Raw genomic sequence first — 25,459 nt, 5'->3', positions numbered from 1 at the left:
TTCCCTACCCCTCTCACTGTTGGCCAGTTCACAAAACACAACAAAAAAACTGTATGGAAAAAAAGTTAGTAAATATACAGTATCTCCCAAAAGTGAGTATACCCCTCACATTTTTGTAAATATTTTATTATACCTTTTCATGTGACAACACTGAAGAAATGACACTTGGCTACAATGTAAAATAGTAAGTGTACAGCTTGTATAAAAGTGTAAATGTGCTGTCCCCTCAAAATAAATCAACACAGCCATTAATGTCTAAACTGCTGGCAACAAAAGTGAGTACACCCCTAAGTGAAAATGTCCAAAATGGGCCCAAAGTGTCAATATTTTGTATGGCCACCATTATTTTCCAGCACTGCCCTAACCCTCTTGGCCATGGAGTTCACCAGAGCTTCACAGGTTGCCACTGGAGTCATCCTCCATGAGAACATCATGGAGCTGGTGGATGTTAGAGACCTTGTGCTCCTCCACCTTCCCTTTGAGGGTGCCCCACAGATGCTCAATAGGGTTTAGGTCTGGAGACATGCTTGTCTAATCCATCACCTTTACCTTCAGCTTCTTTAGCAAGGCAGTGGTCATCTTGAAGGTGTGTTTGGGTCATTATCATGTTGGAATACTGGCTTTCAGACAAGTCTCCGAAGGGAGGGGATCATGCTCTGCTTTAGTATGTCACAGTACATGTTGGCATTCGTGGTTCCCTCAATTAACTGTAGCTTCCCAGTGCCGGCAGCACTCATGCTGCCCCAGACAATGACACTCCCATTACCATGCTTGTCTTTGTGCTCCTCACCTGGTTGCCGACACACACGCTTGACACAATCTGAACCAAATAAGTTTATCTTGGTCTCATCAGACCACAGGACATAGTTCCAGTAACCCATGTACTTAGTCTGCTTGCCTTCAGCAAACTGTTTGTGGGCCTTCTTGTGCATCATCTTTAGAAGAGGCTTCCTTCTGGGACGACAGCCATGCAGACCAATTTGATGAAGTGTGTGGCGTATGATGTTAGCACTGACAGGCTAACCCCCTACCCCTTCAACCTCTGTAGCAATGCTGGCAGCATTCATACGTCTATTTCCCAAAAACAACCTCTGGATATGACGCTGAGCACGTGCACTCAACTACTTTGGTCGACCATGGTGAGGCATGAATAGGCTCAGAAGAGTGGAACCTGTCCTGTTTAACCACTGTATGGTCTTGGCCACCGTGCTACAGCTCTGTTTCAGGGTATTGGCAATCTTCTTATAGCCTAGGCCATCTTTATGTAGAGCAACAATTCTTTTTTTATCAGGTCCTCAGAGTTCTTTGCCATGAAGTGCCATGTTGAACTTCCAGTGACCAGTATTAGAGAGTGAGAGCGATAGGACCAATTTTAACACACATGCTCCCCATTCACACCTGAGACCTTGTAACACTTAACGAGTCGCATGACACCGGGGAGGGAAAATGGCTAATTGGGCCCAATTCGGACATTTTCACTTAGGGGTGTACTCACTTTTGTTGCCAACAGTTTAGACATTAATGGCTGTGTGTTGAGTTATTTTGAGGGGACAGCAAATTTACACTGTTATACAAGCTGTACACTCACTACTTTACATTATAGCAAAGTGTCATTTCTTCAGTTTTGTCACATGAAAAGATATAATAAAATATTTACAAAAATGTGAGGGGTGTACTCACTTTTGTGAGATACCATACTTACCCTCAGCTTTATTGGGAGGAATGTGATCCTTCAGGGGATGCTGAGTAGCCCAAATTTGATGAGATGCTTTTCGAGTACAGTGAAGGAGAATCTTCTTGTGAGATTTGGGCTACTCTGCATTCCCTAGGATATTGCAGAAAGGCCCAGGATGTCACCCACACCAAGGCACCCTGGGCGTAAATGAGGAGTGTTTAATAAACTGGTGTGAATGCGCCCTTTATCCATAAAGACCAGTTATGTTTTATAAACTGTTGCCATATTACTGTAAAATGACCTTTGCTTGGTTGCTGTAAGTCTTTGTATTCCTGTGTAAAATAACCTGATATAGTTGCTTAAACTTTTCTGGATTGCATACATTAGCGACTACTATAATAATATATTACAGTGAACTAATCTCTATAATAAATGTATTACAGTTAAGTAATCTATTGGTGACTAATATTTTATGTATCCAACTGACAAACATTGTTTGCACTTAACCTATCTATATACCCCCAATATATCTATATACGATAGATAGATATTTTTATTTATTTCAGGTACTTAGATAGATAGATACATACATACATACATACATACATACATACATACATACATACATAGATATATACATACATAGACAGATTTATTTATTTATTTTTAAGTTGCACGGGCAGCTTTTCTTTTGCGTGTAATCTGTGTGTCTAAGAATTGTACATATATGTGTATATTTGGGAAGGATGTGTATATCTGTCTGTATGTAAGGTGATAGTGATTTCTTCTTTGCTTCTGTCTCTCTCCTCTGTGTTGTCATTCAGACTGTGTCCTCATTATCTGCTGATCAATAAATTGAGTCTTCACGGAGATGTGAGGAGGCACGAAACAAACAGGAAGACAGAGAAATGGAGACAGAAGATACAGGTAATGTACCAAATAGAAAATGGAGCAGGAAAAAAGCATATAAGGGGGGTTGATGTAGATAAATTAAAGGGCATATGGAAAGAGCAGATTTCTCTGTTTCAGGTAAATTGTAAGCAAAACAAGAAATGCAAAGAAGACAGACAGTGTGGGTGAGAAAGTGGAGAAGCAGGGGCGTTTTGCAGAAGTCATGTAGCATAGTGCAGGCAAAATCCCAAATTGTACCCTTACTCTTTAAATCGCTTAAGAAACAGAACTGGGGCACACATGCACAGAACTTTTGGCTTTGGTTCTGTGTAGGACTAAATTGTATTAATAAATAAAATGGATGGAACAGGAAAATATTGGGGTATCCTGCGTAAAAAGTGACAGAGCTTTTTTACCTTTACGAAAGGAGCGATTTCTGTGGGTAGGACAGAGGTACGTAAATCGGATGTTTACATGCAGTGTACATTAAGCCATGATTTTGGACATGCAGTTACATTGCAGAAAGCATAAAACACCGGTCCAGACCATCAGCAGACATGACCTGAATGGTGCACTGTGTAGGCACAGTTGTAGACATGTGACAGAGTTGTACCTTGCCACAAATGACCACCACAAACTGAAGACAAAGGCAGAGGTGAGGACAGGCAAAAAGCAATAATTGAGAGGGCCATGCAGAGGGGGGATTAGAGGAGACACATAGTGCATTTGAGGTAAGCATGTTAGAAGGAAGAAGAGACTGCAGAAGGAGATGCAGGTGAAGGAAGATAACTAGTGTAGAAGACAGGCATACTAAATGGAGGGAATTCATGCCATGGGGCATAGGTGACAATAGGAAAGGTGAGAGATTCAGGATAAATTATAGCTCGATTACTAGAGAGTGACAGACATGAGAGCAGATGTGAGACTCATTGTGAAAGAAAGAACCTCAAAAGAATTATATAGGTGTAAAGGGGGAGGGACCGTGTGAGGATTCAGACAGGAAAACTGTGGGAGCGAGGAAGCTACGGGAAGAGAAAACCAAAAGAAAAGTGTACAGAAAAAGATCAAAAGAGAGAGTTCAGCAGAGTGAGGAAGAGGGAAAGCGGGACAGAGCAAACAATGAAGTGAGATATTAAAGGAATGAGTGAGGGAGAGAAGGAGGGAGAGAGAGAGAGATTATAGAATCAAAGAAAAAAAAAAATCAGCCCAGGGAGAGTGAGAGAGACAGAGCAGTGTTGACAGACAGAAATTAATCAATAGGCAGACAGGAAGAGAGACAGGGGAAAGAGAGAGGCTCTGAAAGAGAGACTGTTTCTAAAAAGAGAGGGAAAAGGAGAGAAAGTGAGAGAGGCAGTCAGCGAGAGGAGAGAGATAGAGGAGGAGAAGGGGGAGGAAGGGGGGCATCCATTTTTGTGGCGGGGATTTGAGCTGCTTTTGTGTAACTCTCCCTGAGAGATCGCATGCTTGATGAAAGGCCCTTAGAAAATGCAAATTGCAGCACGCATGAAAAGCACAAAGAGGCATCTCGCTGTCCCTGCCATGGGTTTAATTCTTCACCAACCACGTAGCGCTGACGTCGGGAGCAGATAATCTCTTCTCTGCCCGGGAGTGTGAGTATAACACACAGACTTTACTGCTTGGGGAACACTATTTTATCCATTTATTGTCCGGGATCGGGGACTCGTATCCCGCATCAGGGTCTGGGGAGGACAGATGGAGTAGTGTTTGGGAGGATGTGTTTTTTTTCTGGAGTGGGGGATAATTTTGGTTTGTTTTTCTGTAAACAGTGAAAGAAGGGAGTGAAATAAAATGAATTATTGGTTAAAAAACTTAGCAGGTGCAGAGGGTTAGTAGAGAGGAGGGGGGGGTAAAGAGAGAGGGAGGGTAAAGAGACACACAGAAACGGGAGAGAGAAAGAGAGAGAGAGAGGAAGGGAGGAAAAAGAGGAGAGAGGGAAACGGAGAGAGGGGGCGGAGAAAGGGAGTGAGAGAGAAGGAGAGAAACAGAAAGAGGAACGAGAGAGAGTGAGAGTGAGAGAGAATCCTGCGAAGGATGCAGAGAGGCATCGGACGGAATGAGACAGGGAGAAAGGAGACAAGTGTCAACATGTAAAATCCAAAATAGCTTGATTAAGAAAGACTGTTTAAAACCAGGAAAGAAACATTAGGAGAACAACAGAGCAACTTTTTCCCTTTAAGTGTGTGTTTTTTCTTCTCTCACTCTCTCTCCTTCTATGCCGAGCATGGGGAAGGGGGGTAGGAAGAGGGGGAATGTGAGAATAAAGGAGGGAGGGTTAGGGGAATGAGAGGGTCTTTGTACTGTGAAGCAGTGGGGGGGTGAAGAGAATGAAGGAGGGGGGAGTCACAGAATAAGGTGAAAGGGTTTTTGGTGAAAGAAAGAGAGGACAGGGTGCAAGAGGGAGGGGGGAGAGATACAGGTTTAACCCTGTGAATCATGGAGTGAGCAGAAGACAGTTTGATAGTAAGTACTTTAACCCCTGTCTGTGACAGAGCAGCCTAGGCTACTTTACATGCCTTCCTGTTGGCAGAGAGGGGGTTAAGTGGGGTGCAGCAAAGGGTGGGTTCTCACCCCCGCCCCACATATACATGCCCGCCTGTCTGTCTGGGGCCTGGGCAGGGAGGGGGTAGAATGAGGCCTTGTGATTTTCTGTCTCTCGCTCTCTCTGTCTCTATTACATGGCTGAGTGAGTCTGAGTAATGAATGTGTGATGAAATTACACGGGCGCACACATACACACAGGAATATGCACACTCACAGATACATACAGAAAAACACAGGCATGCAGAAAACTTATCAGCTCGTGTAAGTCTATCCACAGACAGCAGACAGAACCTGTCACACTGCAGTACACATATGAGATTACATGTACAGACACAGTTATGTATACAGTTACAGTGATGAACACTGGGCTTTTCTCAAGGGTATACAAACACGCACAGAAAAGTTATACATACATAGTCTCCAGGGTCTCTCTACACAAGGAAAACATAAGCACATATACCAATAGAGAAAGAAAAACACAAACTCCTCACTCTGACATTTTTCAGTATTTCAGAATGTGCTTTGACACAGAGCAAGAGAAATAATTGGTAATAGTCATGTAAATAGAAGGCATACAAAGGGGTTAACAAACTCCACACTCAGGCATTTTTCAGTAATACAGAGGGCAAGGGGAAATAATTGGTGATAAAATAGTTATGTAAATAGAAGGCATACAAAGGGGTTAATAGTCTTTGCAAACAACATGGATTACATGTCCTGAAAAGAACTTATATACATTTACACAATCTCAATATGTGTTTTTAGATAATAATACTGCTGTGTTGGGAACAGTGCTGTATCATTTGCAGGATTAATATTCATTAAATTGCCGGAGACTTGATCCTCCCATGTCATCTGTGCCCCAGAATGTATAATGGCGACTTGATGCACTGCAATAGAGGCACAGGTGCACCGACCTAAACATGCAGGGTTACGTATAGAATATATTTCACTCATCCATATAGTGGCATATAAAAAGGGTATAGGTGGCCACAGATATTCAGTGAGCAGAATTACAGGGTCAGCATGAATGTGTTTGCAAAGAAAAAAAAAAAAAGGGTCCTGCTTGTGATAGTTTACTATCTGTGATGGGAGATGATATTGGAGATGGAGGTTCCTCCTGCTGTGAAATGTACAATAGCTTGCATTACAGCTCTAAAGTATCAAGGCGCTTTGGGAGTGCTAGGAGAGCCAGCCACCCATATGGTGCTATTGAGGAATGGAAGGTGAAAGTGTGTTGCCCACATGGTGCATCCCCGTAGGGAACACATGGTGGCCACACAGCTGATTCCACTGGCAGTGATGTCTGTAGTACAAATATAGACAGACTAGCTGCACCTGATAACCTTATCTCATTCAGGATATTTCTGTTATATTAAAATAAAAAACATTTCTGTATATTGAGATAAAAATTATTTTAGTGATTATCTTCAGCCTGTAGTTTTAAATCTTTTGAACTGCAGACTTCTTTGGGATGTTACAGTATACAGCTTCATTCAAGATTTAATACAGAATTCCAAATAAATCTGTATATCTTAAAAAAAAATGCAGTCATTTTATATGCCACATATTCTGTTCTAAATATCTGTATTTTCTTCCCTTAATAGTACCTGTGTATTTATCTGAAAGTGATTTCATACAGTATGTAGACAATACAGTTAAAAAGTCACTAAACTTTTAAGAATTTTGTTAATATGTTATTTGACCCAAACTTTAACAGGAAAAAGCATGCACGAACTCTTACAGCCAATTGTCAGTCACCTTTTACTGTTCATGCTGCAACAAATCAATGGAAGGTGAAAGGCAATTGGTTGCTGTTGGTTACTACACTTTTCATGTCTTCGCTACATGTTGTGCTACCTATTTCTACAAACCTGACTAGGCGATTTAAACAGACATAAAAAGTACAATCTGTGAGCAAAATGTAGGTTTTTGTTTAGCAGCGACAGCATTTTTGCTGTAAATTTGCTGTTGTAATAATATTGCTGAGGGCCGTTCACAACTAAATTCTGAAATGTTAAGCTTTGTGTGATGTAGTAGTATACATATTGGGGACATTAAGAATGTTTAAGTTGGCCATGCCCTCTGGTGTCTAACTTATGAAATATCCCATTTACCTGACACCCACTGTTCCTTGCTTGTTGGCAATCTTTCTGTTTAAGTCCCTGTTCACATTTGTGCGATGCGGGAAGGCTGCGAATATATAGCGTGTTCCCGCATCGCATCCGAAACCCCTGGCAGTTCACACTGCCATATGCGATACGCAGGGAGTGTCAATTAAGAGTTGATGACACCCCCAGTTGAGATCGCATATTGCAGTGCGATCTGCAAGTTCGCACAGAATCGAATCGCACTAGTGTGAACCACCATGCGATCCGATTCTGCTGCGGATTAAAAAAAGGGTCATGTGCGTGTTTAGTGCGATTGCGGTGCGAATTTAGTCATACAAACTGTATGGCCGAATTTGCACCGCACAGAAATCGCATGTAATTTTAGGAGCAGTGCGCTCCGAATTACATGCGATCTCTTTGATCGCACTAATGTGAACCGGCACTACAACATAAAAGAAATGCCAGATTATTTTTTCCTCTCTGCAAAGGTAAACAGAAGAGTGAATGAGAACCCACCTGCCCAATTACTGCCATCACCATCCTCCCTGTGCAGCTATTTACATTTCACATACAGACTGATTCTTATACAACTTTGCTATTGAGTGACAATACTTGTCCGTGTTCAGTGCCATTGCACTGCTGTAAAAATTGTTCCTACTGAACTGTGGTAGAAGAAATTCACCAGAAATGTGCACATATCTTTTGTGCTGTACCACAAGTCACTGCAACCTATAGGGCACAGTCATCCTGGTTTTTAACAAATGGAGAAAATGAGATTGTCATTGTTACTCATATCAACCTCTCAGACATTTGTATCTTCTAACTTGCTGTATAAAAAAATAGGAAGCTAACTGGGTGCTTTGGGTACACAGACTTATGCTTTCCTCAAGCTTATCAGTGAAGGCTAGTAATAGGTTGAACATAGAAGGACAGATATCTTCTCTAAAACAATGGGAGGGGAGATATTTACCCATCCTCACACAGGTTTAAGCCACCCATGGATTCAAAATAGACCAGTTCAGCAGAGACTGGACAAATTTAGATCTATGTATAGACTAGCTGGTTGTACAAAAGTTGATTTATCAATCAGCTTGTGTACAACCAGCCTGTTGGATTTTTTGCCAATTGATCATTGCCGCCGGCTATAGCCGGCAACATTGATCATTGTATCATGCTGGTGAGGAAAGGTCCCCACCAGCAGAATACAATAGCTCAGCGGGAACGGTTCCCCCGTTTACACTGAACCCTTTAATTGAAAGAAACAAAAATGAATCATGTATGGCCTGCCTGCATCACTGAGCAGAGGAACTTGCTGTGATGATCACCTGAAGTAAAAGTGAACAACTCATCCTGTGTGTAAGGAGATTTTTCCAACAAGGTGGAAAATCTTTCTTTGTGATAACCAGCCCATCTGAGACATTTGTTACCATGTGAAGAGCTTGAATTTTCTTGCTTGGCACCGTTTATGACCATTCTATGTGCATTAAGAAAAAACGAGATATACAGTATTACCAAGTATGATTTAGCTTAATGCTGGTATACTAGCATTTGTAGCCAAATCTGTTGCTTCAGTGATCACATTTTTGCTATTAATACAGGCTTAATGCAATATTCACACTGCAGCCTTGCAGCCAAGTGTTACAAATACAAAATAGTATGCATATGCAGCTGGGGTATGCCTAATATAGATATTATATGTACATAGTAATGGGTATATTCAAACCTGGCTCCTGGATAAAATGCCTGTGGAAAAATTTGCACGGTAACTTTAGTCCTGGCCACAGCACAGTATAAATCTATAACAATGTTGAATAATTCACACAGTCTGCTCTTTCATTGGTCCTGCAGCATTTATTCTATTAATGTAGGAACTACTATAATGAAAGTAGGACAGACCGTGAGAATGAGAAATAGCAAGTGACACATGCCATTGCCTAGGGATACAGAGAAAGGTAAGTTTCAGTGCTTTGTTTCTAGTGTCATACAACTTTATTACATTGGATTGTGCTTGTCCTTATTCAGTTTTCAAGTGGCAAGCAGAAAATGGCAGATTGATAACATTCACCTCTGTGTCTATTATCTTCTGATCCACTGCTTAAAAGTTCCTATGTGACCTACTGCCTTTTATGCACATCTCCTGGATGTCTCTAGTGTCTTCTGTGAAACCAACACATAACAGAGTGACATCATAGGAGCGGGCCATAGGTCTAGACAGCTTGCAGTGGAATTTGGGATCAGGGACACAAAGGTGAGTGTTATTTACAAACCTCTCCTACTCAGCTGACAAAATCCTATCTTGCTTGTGCATTTATGCAGGGCCATAACCCTAATGAAAGGGTGCCTAATTTTAGATTTAGATATGTGTTCGGCCGCAGGCCGGTATTTGTGGGAGGAGCTAGCGGGCTATATAGCGCCGCCCCTCCGCTATGCCGGCCTGCTGCTGCGCTGTACGTCATTCGGCTGGTCAGGTGTGTTTTGGTGGTCACCTGACGTCGGCCGGATATCGCGGTATCGTGGACCGGACTTCCGGGCAGGACGCGAGAGTCACCGCTGCTGGCTCCGAGCCCCGCTGGTCCTGCGGCATCCCAGCTATTCCTTGCCTGTACTGGGGCAGCCTTCTCGGGCATCCGCCCCATCTTCTCTGCTTCCGGCCGCCGCCTGCTCGTCCAGCTGCCAGCTCTGCGTGGCTGCTTCTCCCCGCTGTTCAGCAGGGGATCAGGTACCTGTAGGGCATGGGGGGGGAAAGGGGGGGGGGAAAGTCTTCTGCACACACTGCCTGCCTCCTGTAGGCCACAGCTAATTCACAGGCTCTCTTGCACACACTGCCTGCCTCCTGTAGGCCACGGCTAATTCACAGGCTCTCTTGCACACACTGCCTGCCTCCCTGTAGGCCACGGCTGAACCACGCAGACTCTCTTGCACACACTGCCTGCCTCCCTGTAGGCCACGGCTAAACCACACAGGCTCCTTGCACACACTGCCTGCCTCCATGTAGGCCACGGCTATTCCACCTTCTGGCTCAGGCACACGCTGCCTGCCTCCCTGTCAAGCCACGGCTACCCCCTTTTTAAGTATTTATGTTCTGTGCACTCACTGCCTCCTGCCAGCTTCGGTACCTCTGCCCACGTCCTCCTGCATTTTCGGTGCCCACCTTGTCACTTAGGTACCCTGCGTGGGGGGGGGGTTGGTGCTCGGGGGTTGGGGGGGGCCTCTTTGGCATGGCAGGGTTGTGTTGTTCCTGGTTCCATGTCATGTTCCGGTGGGGGGTATGGGTGACCCCCCCTTGACCGTTGCCTTTTCTCCTGCAGGTTCTCATCATGTCCTTCAATGCCGGCATCAGGTACTATGTCAGGTCCAGGTTCCTTTGTGTACCACACGGTTCCGGTTATCTAGTCTTCACAGACGCCGCTGGCGTCACCCATAGACACCGTTAGGCTACTTCTTCCCTTTCCTCCACTCACTTAGTCTTCGGTCTGGCTTGCGCCCGGTGGTTAGGCCCCCGCCGGTTGCTCTTCAGGCTCATTCCACTCTTCTGTGATCCACCTGGTGATGCATCGGTGCCTGGGCACCGTCACGGCTTCATCACCACTGTGCATACCGCACTTCATGTCGTTGTCCTCTTTGTTAGCACTGTCGTTGTTGCACTCCAACTGTGTTGTTCTTGTCTCGTGTTGTCCCCCCCCCCTCCCCCGCAGGGCGAGTTCATACTGGCTGTCAGGGTTCAGGTGCTGGCCCCTAGCCCCCCCCCTTCATAGCCGGTCCCGCGAGGCCAACTCCCCATCTCGTCGGAGATTCCCCGCCCCTCGGGCCAAATCAAAGCTAGCGCCTCGCTCCACCCTTCTCATGGGTTTATAGCTAGGGCCTCACCTGTCACGGCCACTCGTTTTGATTCTGTACTGTCACCGAGAGGCCAACGTTCCCGCCACCACGTCAGTGGCTCATGCCCCTCGGCCAGAATCATAGGTAGAGCCTCTCATCAGCCGCTTGGCATCTAGCAGGGCCTCACCTGTCACGGGGTAGTTAAGTTCTTCGCCTTTGGGCTTTAGCTAGCCAGCCAGTGATTCTTCCAGCACGTCACGGTATTAATCGGACTTGGGCTTTTTGTTCTTTGTTTTCTTCAACAGCGGGCCTCAAGGAGCCATCCTGGAAGAAGGATCTTCATCCCCCTCCACGCCAGCCAGGCCCTGCACCCCCGCCAGATCTGGTACCCCCAGGGGTCGTCGGGTTCCATCCTCGCTGGGTTCATATGGGTCTTGGACTATTCCGAGAATTTCGGCGGTGCTACGCCAGAAGGGGATCCCGTTCCCAGCCACGGCAAGGAAAGCGGAACTTTTTAGGCTGATGACGGAACATCCAGAAGATCCGGGATTGGGCACAAGCTCTCAGGGTTGTACGTTAGCTATGCAAGGGACCCTGGACTCTATCCTGTCTTCCCTGCAGTCCATCGGAGACAGGCTGACTAAGCTGGAAGACGCCAGTCCAGCTCAGAGGGGTCCTCCTCCTCCCTTGCCGGTGTTGTCCCCAGTTCCCGCCAGTGATCAGGGTAGGCCCCCAGTTTCCCTTTTCCCCTCTTCTACGGTTTCTCCTATAATCACCCCGGCCCACATGGTCCCCCCAGCTCTCCGCAAGGATATCTTGGAAGGGAAGGATGTAAACTTGGTGGCTCTCCTTATCGCCTCCCAGGATATGGTGGAGAATAAAATCTATAATTACGGGGATTTGTCCGTTGTTATGAAGGCCAGGGACCCCAGGCTCAATAAGAAACTCACGATCCCAGAGTTTGTCCTGGCCTTCGGTATCTACAGGGACGTATTGTGTTCCGTATACCCACAGCGGCGGGAGGAGTTAGATCTTTACCTGCATAAAATCGTGGATCTAGGGCACAAGTACGGAGGTTTCACCTTCTTTGACTTTCACAAGTCAGTCTCGGCCAAGGCGGCAGCGGCCTTGGCTCAATTTAACGTACGGGTCGATTGGAGTCTTTTGGACACCGAGCTGTTCTGCAGGCACTTTGCAGGCTTGGCACCTCCCTCCTGTGCCACATGCTCCTCCACTTCACACTCTGCCAGCCTGTGTCCCGTGGAGGCGGAATCCTCCCCGGCCGGGGTTCCGGGGGGGGGGGGAGCTGGCAGGTCAGAACAGCGTGGCCTTAGGGATAAGCTGGGTCGTCCTATCGTTTTCCTAGGTAAGGCCCAGGTTTGTAACAATTTTAACGGGGGTGCATGCAGCTTCAGTGCCTGCAGGCTGCTCCACGTTTGTTCCATTTGTTTTAGGGCCCACACCAAATCCATGTGCCCGTCCAGGATCAACCCTAAACAATGACTAGCCGGGGTCAAGGTTGAGGTGTTGGAATTTTACCTGCAGGCTCATCCTTCTCCTCACCTGGTGGAGTATCTGGTTCAGGGGTTCTCGGGAGGGTTCCACACGGGGCTGGTGTCTCTTCCTTCTGGGACATTGGAATGTCCCAACTTGCTGTCGGCCAGGGAGGACCCGCAGTCGGTGGACCTTTTGCTCGAGAAGGAAGTGCAGGAGGGGTTCATGTTAGGTCCCTTCCCGGCCCCCCCCTTCTCCTCCTGGCGTACCAACCCCATCGGGATCTCTACGAGCAAATATACTAATAAAAAACGTTTGATAATCGATATGTCGGCTCCTCATTCTTCCACCAACCCTAGCCTTAATTCCCTTATTCCATCAGCCGAGTTCTCTCTCCACTATACCACCGTGGACAACGCCATCCAGGCCATTTTAGGGGCAGGTAGGGCCGCTTGGCTTAGCAAGACGGATATCGCCAATGCCTTCAAGCTCCTGCCCATTCACCCCTCCTTATGGCATGTCCACGGTGTTAAGTGGAGGGAGAAATATTATTTTGCCATCAGGTTGACTTTTGGGTCCAAAAGCAGCCCGAGGATTTTCGATACATTCGCAGAGACTCTCTGCTGGCTCCTTCTGAACATATCCAGGTGCCCCACGGTGTTGCATTACTTGGACGATTTCCTATTGGTCGAGCGAAGTCAATGCACGCCGGTCAGTTTGAGGAGCACCATGGCCTTGTTTTCCACCTTGGTGGTCCCTCTGTCACCAGGCAAGACGGTCGGTCCTGTCACCAGGTTGGATTTCTTGGGGATTACCCTGGATTCCGTGTCCATGCAGTCTAGCCTCCCTCAGGACAAACTTAATCGCATTCGCGAGGTAGTTGGCAGGTTTTTGGAACTAGGGTCGTTTTCGAGGAAAGAGTTGCAGTCCTTGATCGGGTCATTGAACTTTGCCATGCGCATCATCCCCCAGGGCAGGTCCTTCATCTCCCGGTTGCTGCGGCTGTTGCCAGGTCTTCCGGAGGGCGTCATTTCCCACCTGGATCCTCCTGCCAGGGCGGACCTGGGTATGTGGGTTGAGTTCCTGGAAAGCTGGAACGGCATCTCCATGTTCATCCCGCCCATCTCCTCCCAGTCCCCCGTGTTTTGGACGGATGCGGCTGCCAATTCCGGGTTCGCGGCCATCTTTGGGGACTCATGGTTCAGGGCTAGTTGGCCGGCTGAATCACTTGCCTTACCAGCTTTCCAGGAAACCTCAGCTTTGTTTGAGTTATACCCTATTGTGGCGGCTGCTGTCACCTGGGGTAGGTGCTGGTCAGGGATGGCAGTCAAATGTTTTAGTGACAACATGGCGGCCTGTGACATTGTCAATAGGGGCCGGTCATCATCCCTGACCATCATGAGGCTGGTTCGCAGGCTGACCTTGATTGCTGCCACTCACCAGTTTTTTCTGTACTGTGAACATATCCCGGGCCACTCTAACTCAGCCGCTGATGCGCTTTCCCGGTCCAAATTGCAGGTGTTTTTCGCCCTTCACCCGACGGCCGACAGATGCCCCACGCGGACCCCAGAGTTCGAGGAACTGGTCCTGGACTAGCCCGGATCGTGGCGCATGGACGGGAGCTGGCCCGCATGGCTCTGTCAGCCAACACCAGGAAGGCCTACGACCGGGCCTGGTCAATCTTCCAAAGGTTCTTAGGGGAATTCGGGTTGGACGACCATTCGGTACAGACGATGGTCGCCTTTGCTGCCTTTTGCCACCTCCAGCTCAAATTGTCCGCCAGTACTGTCAAACTGTATCTGGCGGGTGTCCAACACTTTGTCCTAACGCACCAGCCAAACTCCTTACCTTTTCTCAGGGCATATCCCCTTAAGAGCCTCCTGAAGGGTATTGGCAAGGTGGATCGCCATACCTCGGTCAGGCGGTTGCCGATTGATGGGGAGAAATTCCGGGCTCTCTCCAACTTGCTGGACTCGGCCCCTTTTGAGCCACTTACTAATACGGTTGTGAAAGCTGCCATGTACCTAGCCTTCTACGGCTTTCTCAGGCCCGGGGAGTTTACGGTTACTTCCTCAGCAGAGGGGCGCTCTTGTCTCCACAAACGAGATCTGGTCAAGCGGGGGGATCATTATGTTTTGACGCTCCAGTGTACTAAGACCAGGCAGGTGGGCTGCCCCGTTACCATCCCGCTTTACCCATCAGGGAATCTTTGGTGTCCGGTCAAAGTGTTGGATGAGTTCATGGCCCAGTCCCGGCGCTCTCCCAGCCATGCTCCACTTTTTACGTTACTGGGCGTTCCCCTCACCACGTCCAAGTTCATTTTCTACATCCGAACTCTTTGTATCAGACTGGGTTGGGACCCTGCAGCGCACTCTGGTCACTCCTTCCGGATAGGTGCGGCTTCGGCTGCCTCCGGGAATAACACGCCAGGCCATATCATTAAAAGGCTTGGTCGGTGGGAGTCAGACGCCTTCCAGGTCTATATTCCTCACCCAGAGAAGGAGTTGAGACTGGCATTTCATAGGCTTGTGACTTAAGTTGTATTGAATAAAGTGTGTTGTTTTGCTTCCTCTTTTGCCCTCTTTATTTACAGGCTACCCCCCTTACGTCGGTTCAGGCACACCACACCGACTTTCCACACTAGGGACTCGACTTTAAGTGTTGACCACAAGTGTTCGGCCGCAGGCCGGTATTTGTGGGAGGAGCTAGCGGGCTATATAGCGCCGCCCCTCCGCTATGCCGGCCTGCTGCTGCGCTGTACGTCATCCCACCCTCCTTCACCCCTTTTTTTTCTCAACCTCTTACCTTTGGGGTGCCCTCTTTATTTACAGGCTACCCCCCTTACGTCGGTTCAGGCACACCACACCGACTTTCCACACTAGGGACTCGACTTTAAGTGTTGACCACAACTAGTGTTTTTTTTTTTTAACTGACCAGTTATGTCTAAATGGTACACTGAAAGGAAATTTGGGCCACAGCAGAAAAAAAGGTTAAAATACTGTTATTTAATACGTTAAGGAAACCACATCATCATCTACGCGCCAAGCACTGACATAGGTGAAATGCAGAAAGATAAAAAATTTCATTTTCTGAAAGTTAAAGGACTACATTCTTGTTTAACCACAAAGCCAATATTTTAGAGTCTGGGTAAAAAACTTTATTGCATTGTATAGATTTCATTTATTTGGATAACATGCATAACATTGCATGCCTGGCCTTAAAATTATGTTTCTCCCTATTAATGATGCCACTGATCCTTAGTGTAGGGATAAAAAGAATAACCTAAAGCTGGCCATAGACTGAGCAAAATATAGTGGCCCTGTTTCCACCCTCCTGCCTAACATCTTTTGATTGAAAAATTGAAGGCACCAGGCTGACAAATGTAAGCTGAACGGCAGCTTTTTACAGTCAGATGTTGCAGCTAGTCAGGTATTCTGACAGCTGCTGGCACTGGCTGTCAGAATACAATAGCCAGCACTGCATATGCATTCATCCATGCTGTATAGTATAGTGTGGGTAGTGGGATTTGTTGCATTTCTTTCAGTCTACAGGATAAAAAAAAACATATCAGTGTATGGCAAGCTTCAGTTTGTGATGAAGTAATCTATCATGAATACCAAAAAATTATTTTCTAAAGTTGTCAGAAGCCACACATTTTCAGTGGCTAATACTATGTTACTGCTAGACAGAACACTTCATGTATTGCTGAAGTATACGGATACTTACAGTATAATGATCTGTAAAGCAGCAAGGGCCCTCTACTACAGATGCCTTGTCTCCTTGGGATTGTGATCTTACTTTTTATCTCCAGTACTACAGCTGATTAAAATAGTTATCCCAACTTAGCCACTCTGTTGTTGGCAGAAAAGCGCTGTTATTTTTTTCTACTGTAAACTAAAAATGGAGCCCTCTTTCAAACCCTCCAATGTGGTAACCTGAATCCTCATCCTACTGCTGTTTTACCTTTTTGATTTAGTATTTTTTTTAATATTGCTTGATTCATAACACCTCTCATGAACAGCTGGCCTCTGTTACAATAATAGTTAAGCATAATTTTATATTTATGTATATATATTTACACTTATTACAGTATATGGAGTGATAATAGACTCTAAACAGGATATGTAAATGACTTTTTAAGAGGTCTACCTTTTTAGATTTTGGTTCCTCTATTTGTGATTCCCAACATTTTTAATGAATGAATTCTCAATTACATCATGCTGGAGATGTAGGAAAGTGTAGGAAAAGTATGTACAAATTTTCATTTTTTTTTTAGCAATGTTGAAGATGGTGAAGTGAGCAAATGAGTGAAATACACTGTTTTCTATGGCATAGGAAGTGAATGGCTTCCCATTTCAGGACACTGAGTAGAAGACATTTTGTAGTGTGCATATTTGTGCATGTGTGAACATATATTAGAATACAATAGCATGCTTACAGCTATAAAAAAAAAACATTTCAAAGCACAGTAAAAGTGAATAGATTTTATGTACTTGATGCCCTGCCTGTTTAATATAAAATATCTCACCTTTATGCTGGTACACTCATACTGAGGCGGTGGCTCATGTGGGTAAGACAACAATGACTGCAGCATTGTGTGCAATAGTCATTATGGGTATTACTATGCCATATGCATACTTAATGCTGACAGGGATATGATGCATGTCATCTGAAGTGTCAGATCATTGCATTTCTAACAGTTGTTTTGTACACGACTGCAGAGGAACTGCTTGATTTCAACAATACAGAAGCAAGTACTTAAGCATCAGAGGCAAAAACTCTATTTCCAAAAATAATTGCATTTGCACAATCCATATTGAGGGGGACTTCTGATGAGCATATTTTCTGTTGCCAGAGAGAAGCAGTAGTTCTTATGATTTAATGAAGTAAATGTTACTAGCATTTTTTTGTTAAGGACATCTCTTATGAAGTCTTGGTAGGAATAATGCACATAGCTCTTTCCTCTTTCCTTCTTACGTAGAAAGGGTAAAAGCATGCATGGTTCATGTAAATATTTACCCCAAATTATCTCTAAGTGACCACAAAGGTGTAAAAACATTATCATTATGTTTGCTATTATCTTTATATGGTTTGCATAACAATGCTAAAATCCATCACTAAACTACATGACAAACAACAAATGCACCAAGTAACTAAGTCAAAATACCTCTTATGGTGGTTTATACAATATCTCACAAAAGTGAGTACACTCTCACATGTGACAACACTGAAGAAATGACACTTTGCTACAATGTAAAGTAGTGAGTGTACAGCTTGTATAACAGTGTCAATTTCCTATCCCCTCAAAATAACTCAATACACAGCCAATAATACAATACACGCTGGCAACAAAAGTGAATACACCCCTAAGTGCAATTGTCCAAATTGGGCTCAAAGTGTCAATATTTTGTATGGTCACCATTATTTTCCAGCACTGCCTTAACCCTCTTGGGCATGGAGTTCACCAGAGCTTCACAGGTTGCCACTGGAGTCCTCTTCCACTCCTCCATGAGGACATCACGGAGCTGGTGGATGTTAGAGACCTTGCACTCCTCCACCTGCCCTTTGAGGATGCCCCACAGATGCTCAATAGGGTTCAGGTCTGGAGACATGTTTGGCCAGTCCATCACCTTTACCCTCAGCTTCTTTAGCAAGGCAATGGTCGTCTTGGAGGTGTGTTTGGGGTCGTTATCATGTTGGAATACTGTCCTGCGGCCCAGTCTCTGAAGGGAGGGTATCATGCTCTGCTTCAGTATGTCACAGTACATGTGGGCATTCATGGTTCCCTCAATGAACTGTAGCTCCCCAGTGCCGGCAGCACTCATGCAGCCCAAGACCATGACACTCCCACCACCATGCTTGACTCCAGGCAAGACATACTTGTCTTTGTACTCCTCACCTGGTTGCCGCCACACACACTTGACACCATCTGAACCAAATAAGTTTATCTTGGTCTCATCAGACCACAGGACATGGTTCCAGTAATCCATGACCTTAGTCTGCTTGTCTTCAGCAAACTGTTTGCGGGCTTTCTTGTGCATCATCTTTAGAAGAGGCTTCCTCTTGGGACGACAGCCATGCAAACCAATTTGATGCAGTGCTGCGTATGGTCTGAGCACTGAAAGGCTGACCCTTCAAACTCTGCAGCAATGCTGACAGCACTCATGTCTATTTCCCAAAGACAACCTCTGGATTTGACACTGAGCATGTGCACTTAACTTCTTTGGTTGAACATGGTGAGGCCTGTTCTGAGTGGAACCTGTCCTGTAAAATCACTAAATGGTCTTAGCCACCGTGCTGCAGCTCAGTTTCAGGGTCTTGGCAATCTTATTAAAGCCTAGGCCATTTTTATGTAGTTTATATAGAGCAACAATTCTTTTTTTCAGATCCTCAGAGAGTTCTTTGCCATGAGGTGCCATGTTGAACTTCCAGTGACCAGTATGAGAGAGTGAGAGTGATAACACCAAATTTCACACACCTGCTCCCCATTCACACCTGGGACCTTGTAACACTAACAAGTCACATGACACTGGGGAGGGAAAATGGCTAATTGGGCCCAATTTGGACATGTTCACTTAGGGGTGTACTCACTTTTGTTGCCAGCGGTTTAGACATTAATGGCTGTGTGTTGAGTTATTTTGAGGGGACAGTAAATTTACACTGTTACACAAGCTGTACACTCACTACTTTACATTGTAGCAAAAGTGTCATTTCTTCAATGACGTCACATGAAAAGATATAATAAAACATTTACAAAAATGTGAGGGGTGTACTCACTTTTGTGAGATACTGTACATCTGTTGTTTTGTACATTATCATTCAGTCTAAACCAACCAGTTTGCATGATTTTTTTTTTTTTTTTTGCAGGGTTTGCATTACTCCAGTACAGTACAGACAAATAAAATGAGTTAAAAAAAATGTATAACTACTTTACATTTAAGTAAGCCAGCACATAGATTTAAAAGATCTTCAATAAATGCTGCAGGTGCATGGATACCTGTCATAGTAGACTTTAGAGCAGAGATGGCAAGATATTTGGACACCTGACTATTAGATTTGGTTTACAAAGTAAAATGTATTTCTCAACAACTCCCTGTAGACTAAATACAGTTTCTGGCATTTGGGAGAATTCATCATAGGACATCATTTGGGATTCTGACCCTCTAGTTATACACCTAGACTCAAGTACATTTTTTGTAAATTACACTTCTTAAAGCCCACCTCAAGAAATGCCATCCTGGGGTCACTATGGTCAGAGGGTTACAAGCTTGCAAGTGATAATTTAAAAGGGTAGCACAACCCAAGCTCACAGTAGACATTTCTTCGGGTCTGCTGGAGCTCTAATATGAAAACTATCTGTTGTTGAGTTGGTATGTTGCTACTTTCCCTCTGGTGAAAGGGCAAAGGGGCATTTTGGATTCCCTGCCCATTCATCTTGGCCTATAATTAGTTAAATATTGCAGATGATAAAAAAGGCATTATAAATTGAAGTGAAGCTCTCTCTCTCCTGTTGATCATTTAGATGATTCATTAAAAAATCAACAGTTAGCTTTGGAAGGGCATCAGTTTTTCCCAAGTCACTTGTTTAATATTGTTAAATGATTCTCTATGAGAACAACTATAGCAGTACTGGACCACGGCATGACATTCGTTCACAGGAAAGATTGCAGGTACTTTCAACCAGCAGTACGGCAAGCCAAACGTTATACATTTTTTTTGTTCAACCATTGGGTCGAACAAAAACAAAAATGTGCCAATTTCTCCATCCACACATTTGATGTAGATGGGGGGAATCACTCTCACAGCGCTATTGTGCTGTGCTGGCAGGGAGCCTTTCCCCTCCTGCAGATTACAGTGATCAGTGTTGTAGGCTATGGCTGGCGACAGGGCAGTACATCCAGGCCTCCTGTACTGGGCTCAGGTCCCATCAGTTCAAAAGGGGGCCCAGGCACCGGCCAAACAGGAGGGCCTGTTCTACTGCTTTGTGAATCTTTTGAATCCCTTTGCAGCACTGCTGCCTTTTCCGCTCCGGCTGTGTTGCAGGGAGATCAGTTCTGTAGTATCTGCGAGCCCCCTGCCACCTTCTGTCTAATCCACTCTGTATGCCCCCCTTTCCAGCAGCACTGCCAGCTTCCCTCCACTTCTCTACCACTGGCAGCTGCTGCGGGCACACAGGAAGATCGTTTTGGGATGGAAAACAGGGGGCCAGGAAATGCATCAAATTTACCGGCCCTTCCTTTCCTGAATTAACATAGTGAGTGATCGTAATGATTCCTCTTATGTCCATTCATCACTGAAGCATAGTAAACTGTGTTGCTCATTGATGGACACCGCTCCTAGTAGTCATAACTATTAGGTTATACTGCCCCCCACAGGAGTAGGAAACTAGGCAGAAAATAATTCTTGCTACACCCATGGGTAGTCCCAGGGGATATACTCCCAATATCTGCTATAGCCTCTTATTTTTTTTCTGCCTAGTCAGGAGTAGGGACCTAGTTCCTTGCTGGGATCTTTGGTCCTGGCAAATTTTTTTAGAACATTTTTTCCTCCTGGATTTTTCCTGTGAGATCTACAATTAACTGCCGGACTGGACGACGGGCTCGATAATCTAGATCCAGTGGTCACCCCAGTATGGCCAGCAAGCGCACGCAGACCTCAGCTCTGCGTTAGGTCGGCTGCGACATAGCCCTACCAGACAGGAGCTGGCCTGCGAGTTAAACGCCTCGCAAAGTCTAATACGACTGGGTCCCGGGCCCAAGTTACAGCGTTCCTCCTGGAAGACAGTCCCCACATTTGGATGGAGAGGAGTTCTGTCTGGAGCGATGCCCGCCTGGTTCCTGGTATGGTGATTAGCTGTCCCCCTCTCCCCCTGGAGGGTTTTGGGGTTGACGTTGGCCCATCCTTCGGACGGTCTGATCCCCAGGTTCCCCTCCTTCCCACAGGCACCCCCTCCCCCTTGCTGAGTCCCTCATCCTGCCCCCCTCCATTCCACATACACTGGGGCTGTTTGGGTGGTCTGGCCACTTTCGTGGGGTGGGGGCAGGGTGTTGACTAGCTATGGGGGTCAGAGGGGTGCACCGCCGGCGACCAGACAATTGACTGTGCAGAAAAGGTTGTACCTGGTGGAGGGTCCTGCCAGGGCCCCCCATACTGCGGATTTGTCCTTGAGGCCTGGTCTCCCAATCCTGGGTCCCTGTATGCCTCATGGTGCCACGCAGGGCCGCCATTTTGTTGTAGCCTGTGTGTTCTATACACGGCAGCCATGTTTTTATAGTCCGGAGGCTATTTTGCTATGCTTTGTCATTGAAAATAGGGGTGGAAATGACAGTGAAGCCCTGTGGGCAGTGATTCAGGCGGTGGGAGCCCCTCCTCATCCCCTGGTGCTGACTCCTTGATCATTTTACTTCCTGATCGCCGCACGTGTAGTGAAGATTATCCTGGTGGCTGCAGGTGCCTGTCTCTGCGGGTGGTGAGTCTGGTGGTGTCCTCTCCCTCTGCTGAGGATTGATTGGTGCTTTTGTGCCTGGCGATCGCGTGGTGCTGCAAGTGTGGTGGGGGTTGTCCCTTAATAGTGTTTAACACTTTTTTTGTGGGGCCCCCCTGGTGACTCATGGAGTCTTTGGGGGACATTTCCCCACCTGATCCCCTCCAGGTCCCATCAATCCATCCATGCACTGACGGTAGTCCTGGAGTCTCTTGTGTCCCGGGTGGAGGTGGCTTGTGGGGGACTGGCTAGCAAAAAGCACACCCCCCCCTCCCCCGCCTTCCCCTGCCTCATCTGTCTAGGATGATTCCTCCACGCCTGCGACTGCGCACGAAAAGGCGCTGGTGGATGCACTGTTTGTATCTGTGTGTGAGACCCTGAAGATTGAGAATGCAGCTGAAGCTGCGACAGAGGCGCAGGTAACCTTTGGCACTCAGAAGCCATCCAGAGCAGCAAAAGGTGTTTCCTTTCCCTGCCTATTTTGACAGAATTGTCGCTAAAGAGTGGGGATGACTGACGCATCCCTGTGGGGTCCCTAAGCGCTTTACTAGGCATTACCCCTATGAGGAGTCCCTTCTTAAGAAGTGGACTGTGCCACCGGTGGTGGACCCTCTGGTTTCCAGATTAAACAAAGCAATCATGATTCCGGTTGAAAAGTCCCCGGCCTATTAAGGATCAGGCTGACCGGAAAGCGGAGACTGTGGCCCACCATATGTACACTCTGGCTGGTTCGGCAATGAGGCCGGTATTTACCATTGCCCTAGTGTCGCAAACTCTGACCGAGTGGGCTAAGCTCTTATGCCGTGACCTGGAGGGAGAACAGCTCCTCCCTGCCTTTGCTGAGCCGGCGGACCAGCTGGTGCAGGGGCTGCAGTTTATCTGTGATGCCTCTTTGGATGTGGCTCCCCTGATGGCTCGCCTCTCTGTTTAGGCAAGACCTCATTAAAGGTCACAGAGGGGGGAAGAGTACTTTTCTTCCGCAGGCTACTAAAGGCAAGGAACCTTGTCTTAGATGTGGGCCTTCCTTCTCAGCTCATAAGAAGTTTTTTCGTCCCTCAGGGTCAACTGACAAGGGTTGGAAGCTTTCAGGGCCTATTCAGGAGTGATCCAAATGAAATTGGTCTGGCAAGCCAAGATCTAGCTACTCCAGACCCGTGGACAAGGCTCCTTCAGCATGAAGGTGCGCCCTCACCTGTATAGGGGGTGGGGAGACGTCTTCTCTGGTTTCGAGACCCGTGGACTTCCCTAGTGTAAGACGTGTGGGTCCACAAAGTCATTTGGTCCGGCTACAAGATTGAGTTTCACTCTTGTCCCCAGCAAGGTTTTTTTTCCTTCCAACCTGCCCCTGTCCCCAGACCAGTTACAGCGTCTGTTTGGGGCGGTACAAGGGCGGTACCCCTGTCCTTTCAAGGGGTGATAGTCCCGGTTCTGACTTTGGAACATTTTTCAGGGTTTTCACTCAAACCTGTTCACAGTCCCCAGGAAGGAAGGCAAAGTGCGTCCAATCCTGGACCCCAAGGCGCTAAACTGCGAGTGCGGGTACAGAAGTTCAGAATGGAGTCTATTTGAACGATGGTGGCATCCCTGCGTCAGGGGGATTCCCTAGCTTCTATTGATATCAAGGATGCCTACCTTCACATTCCAATATGTGCCAGTCACCAGTGTTTTCTCCGGTTTGCTGTGGGAGAGGAGCATTATCAGTTTGTGGTGTTACCTTTCGGTCTCGCCTCTGCTCCTCTGGTCTTCACAAAAGTGTTAGCCCCAGTGCTACCCTTGGTACGCCAACATGGGATTGCGGTACTGGGCTACTTGGATGATCTCCTTCTGCGAGCGCATTCAATCGGACAATGCCACAGCCGTGGCTTATGTCAATCATCAAGGGGGCACAAGAAGTGTCCTGGCGGCTCTGGAGGTAGCAGGCATTCTAAAGGTAGGCAGAACGGTTCGTTCCAGCCCTCTCCTCTGTACATATTCCTGGGGTGAAAAATTGGCAGGCGGATTATCTCATTCGGCAGGTGTTGGACCACGGGGAGTGGTCCCTTCATCTGGAGGTGTCTCATCAGCTGTGCCTCCAGTGGGGCATTCCTGAGGTGTATCTGTTGACGTCTCGGCTCAACAGAAAAGTGCAGAGGTTTGTGGCTCGGTCAAGGGATCTTCTGGTGGACACCACAGACCCGCTGGTGGCCCGTGGGGTCAGTATCGCCTGATTTATGCCTTCCCTCCTCTCAAGCTTCTGCCATGCTTCTACGCAGGATCGTGGCAGAAGGGATTCCGGTCATCTTAGTGGCTTCGGACTGGCCTCGCCAGGTTTGGTACGCCGATCTGGTGTGGCTAGTTGCCGACATTTCTTGAAAGCTTCCTCTCAGGGAGGATCTTCTGTCCCAAGGCCTGATATTCCATCCTGCTTTAGAGTCGCTGGCTTTGACAGCTTGGCTGTTGAACGCCAGGTGCTTAAGGATAGGGGTTTATCTGAGTCGGTGACCTTGTTGAAAGATAGGAAATCTACTTCTAGGAAGATCTACCATCCTACTTGGAAGATGTACATTGCATGGTGTGAGTCTCTTGGGGTTCCTCCTCACTCCTTCTCGGTGGCTCGGATCTTCACCTTTCTTCAACGGGGGGTTTGAACAGAAATTGGCCTTGAGTACCATGAAGGGCCTGGTGTCGGCTTTGACGGTCTTCCAACGACCTTTGGCCACACACTCCCTGGTGCGTACCTTTCTTCAGGTTGTCCGACATTTGGTTCCTCCAGTGTGGGCTCTGTTGCCGCCTCGGGATCTTAATTTGGTGCTTTCAGCTCTGCAGAATCCTCCTTTTGAAAATATTCGGGAGATTCCCCTGCTTATGTTGTCTCAGAACGTGGCCTTTTTATTGGCTATCACTTAAGCGCTCAGGGTTTCGGAGCTTGCAGCATTATCCTTTCGTTCTACCCTGTCTGTCATTCCTTCCAAAGGTTGTCTCTGATTTTCATTTGAATGAAGACCTTTTTTTGGATTCCCTGTGTCCCAAGCCTAAACATCCGAAGGAAATTGCCTGCATGCCTTGGATGTGGTCCGGGCAATTAGGGTGTACCTGGCAGCTACAGAGTCTTTCGGGAAATCAGACTCTCTATTTGTGCGCACAGTTGGACCTCAAAAATGGTTGTCCACTTCCTCTGTGACCATTTCCAGATGGATCAGACAGACGGTGGTTCAGGCCTATTCCATCGGGGGTCAGGTTCCTCCTTTCCCTGTCAAGGCGCACTTTACTAGGGCGCCTAGTGCCTCCTGGGCCTTCCGTCATCAGGCGTCAGTGACGCAGGTTTGCAAGGCGGCCACCTGGCCGTCGGTGCACACTTTTACAAAGTGGATGTGTTGGCATCTGCGGATGCTTCCTTTGGCCGCAAGGTTCTGCAGGCTGCTGTTTAAGAGGACCTGATCCTCT

General features: G+C 46.8%; 1 protein-coding gene across 2 annotated transcripts in view; it reads left to right on the top strand.

The window, feature by feature from the left end:
• Window positions 1–2,499: 2,499 nt before the first annotated feature.
• ZNF219 (zinc finger protein 219) overlaps window positions 2,500–25,459 on the top strand; it is a 63,598-nt gene continuing 40,638 nt past the window's right edge. The window contains exon 1 of one of the 2 annotated variants that reach the window (XM_082266846.1): window positions 2,500–2,602. The gene's annotated coding sequence lies outside the window, so the exon portion shown is untranslated. Of the gene's footprint in view, window positions 2,603–3,599; window positions 4,177–25,459 lie in introns of those variants that run through there. The other variant, XM_082266845.1, reaches the window with a different exon arrangement.

The sequence above is a fragment of the Pelophylax lessonae genome (genome assembly GCF_965119305.1).
Source record: "Pelophylax lessonae genome assembly, chromosome: 1".
Taxonomy (NCBI): Eukaryota; Metazoa; Chordata; class Amphibia; order Anura; family Ranidae; genus Pelophylax; species Pelophylax lessonae.
Note: the sequence above shows the minus strand (reverse complement) of the source record. Positions and strands in the feature narration are given on the sequence as shown.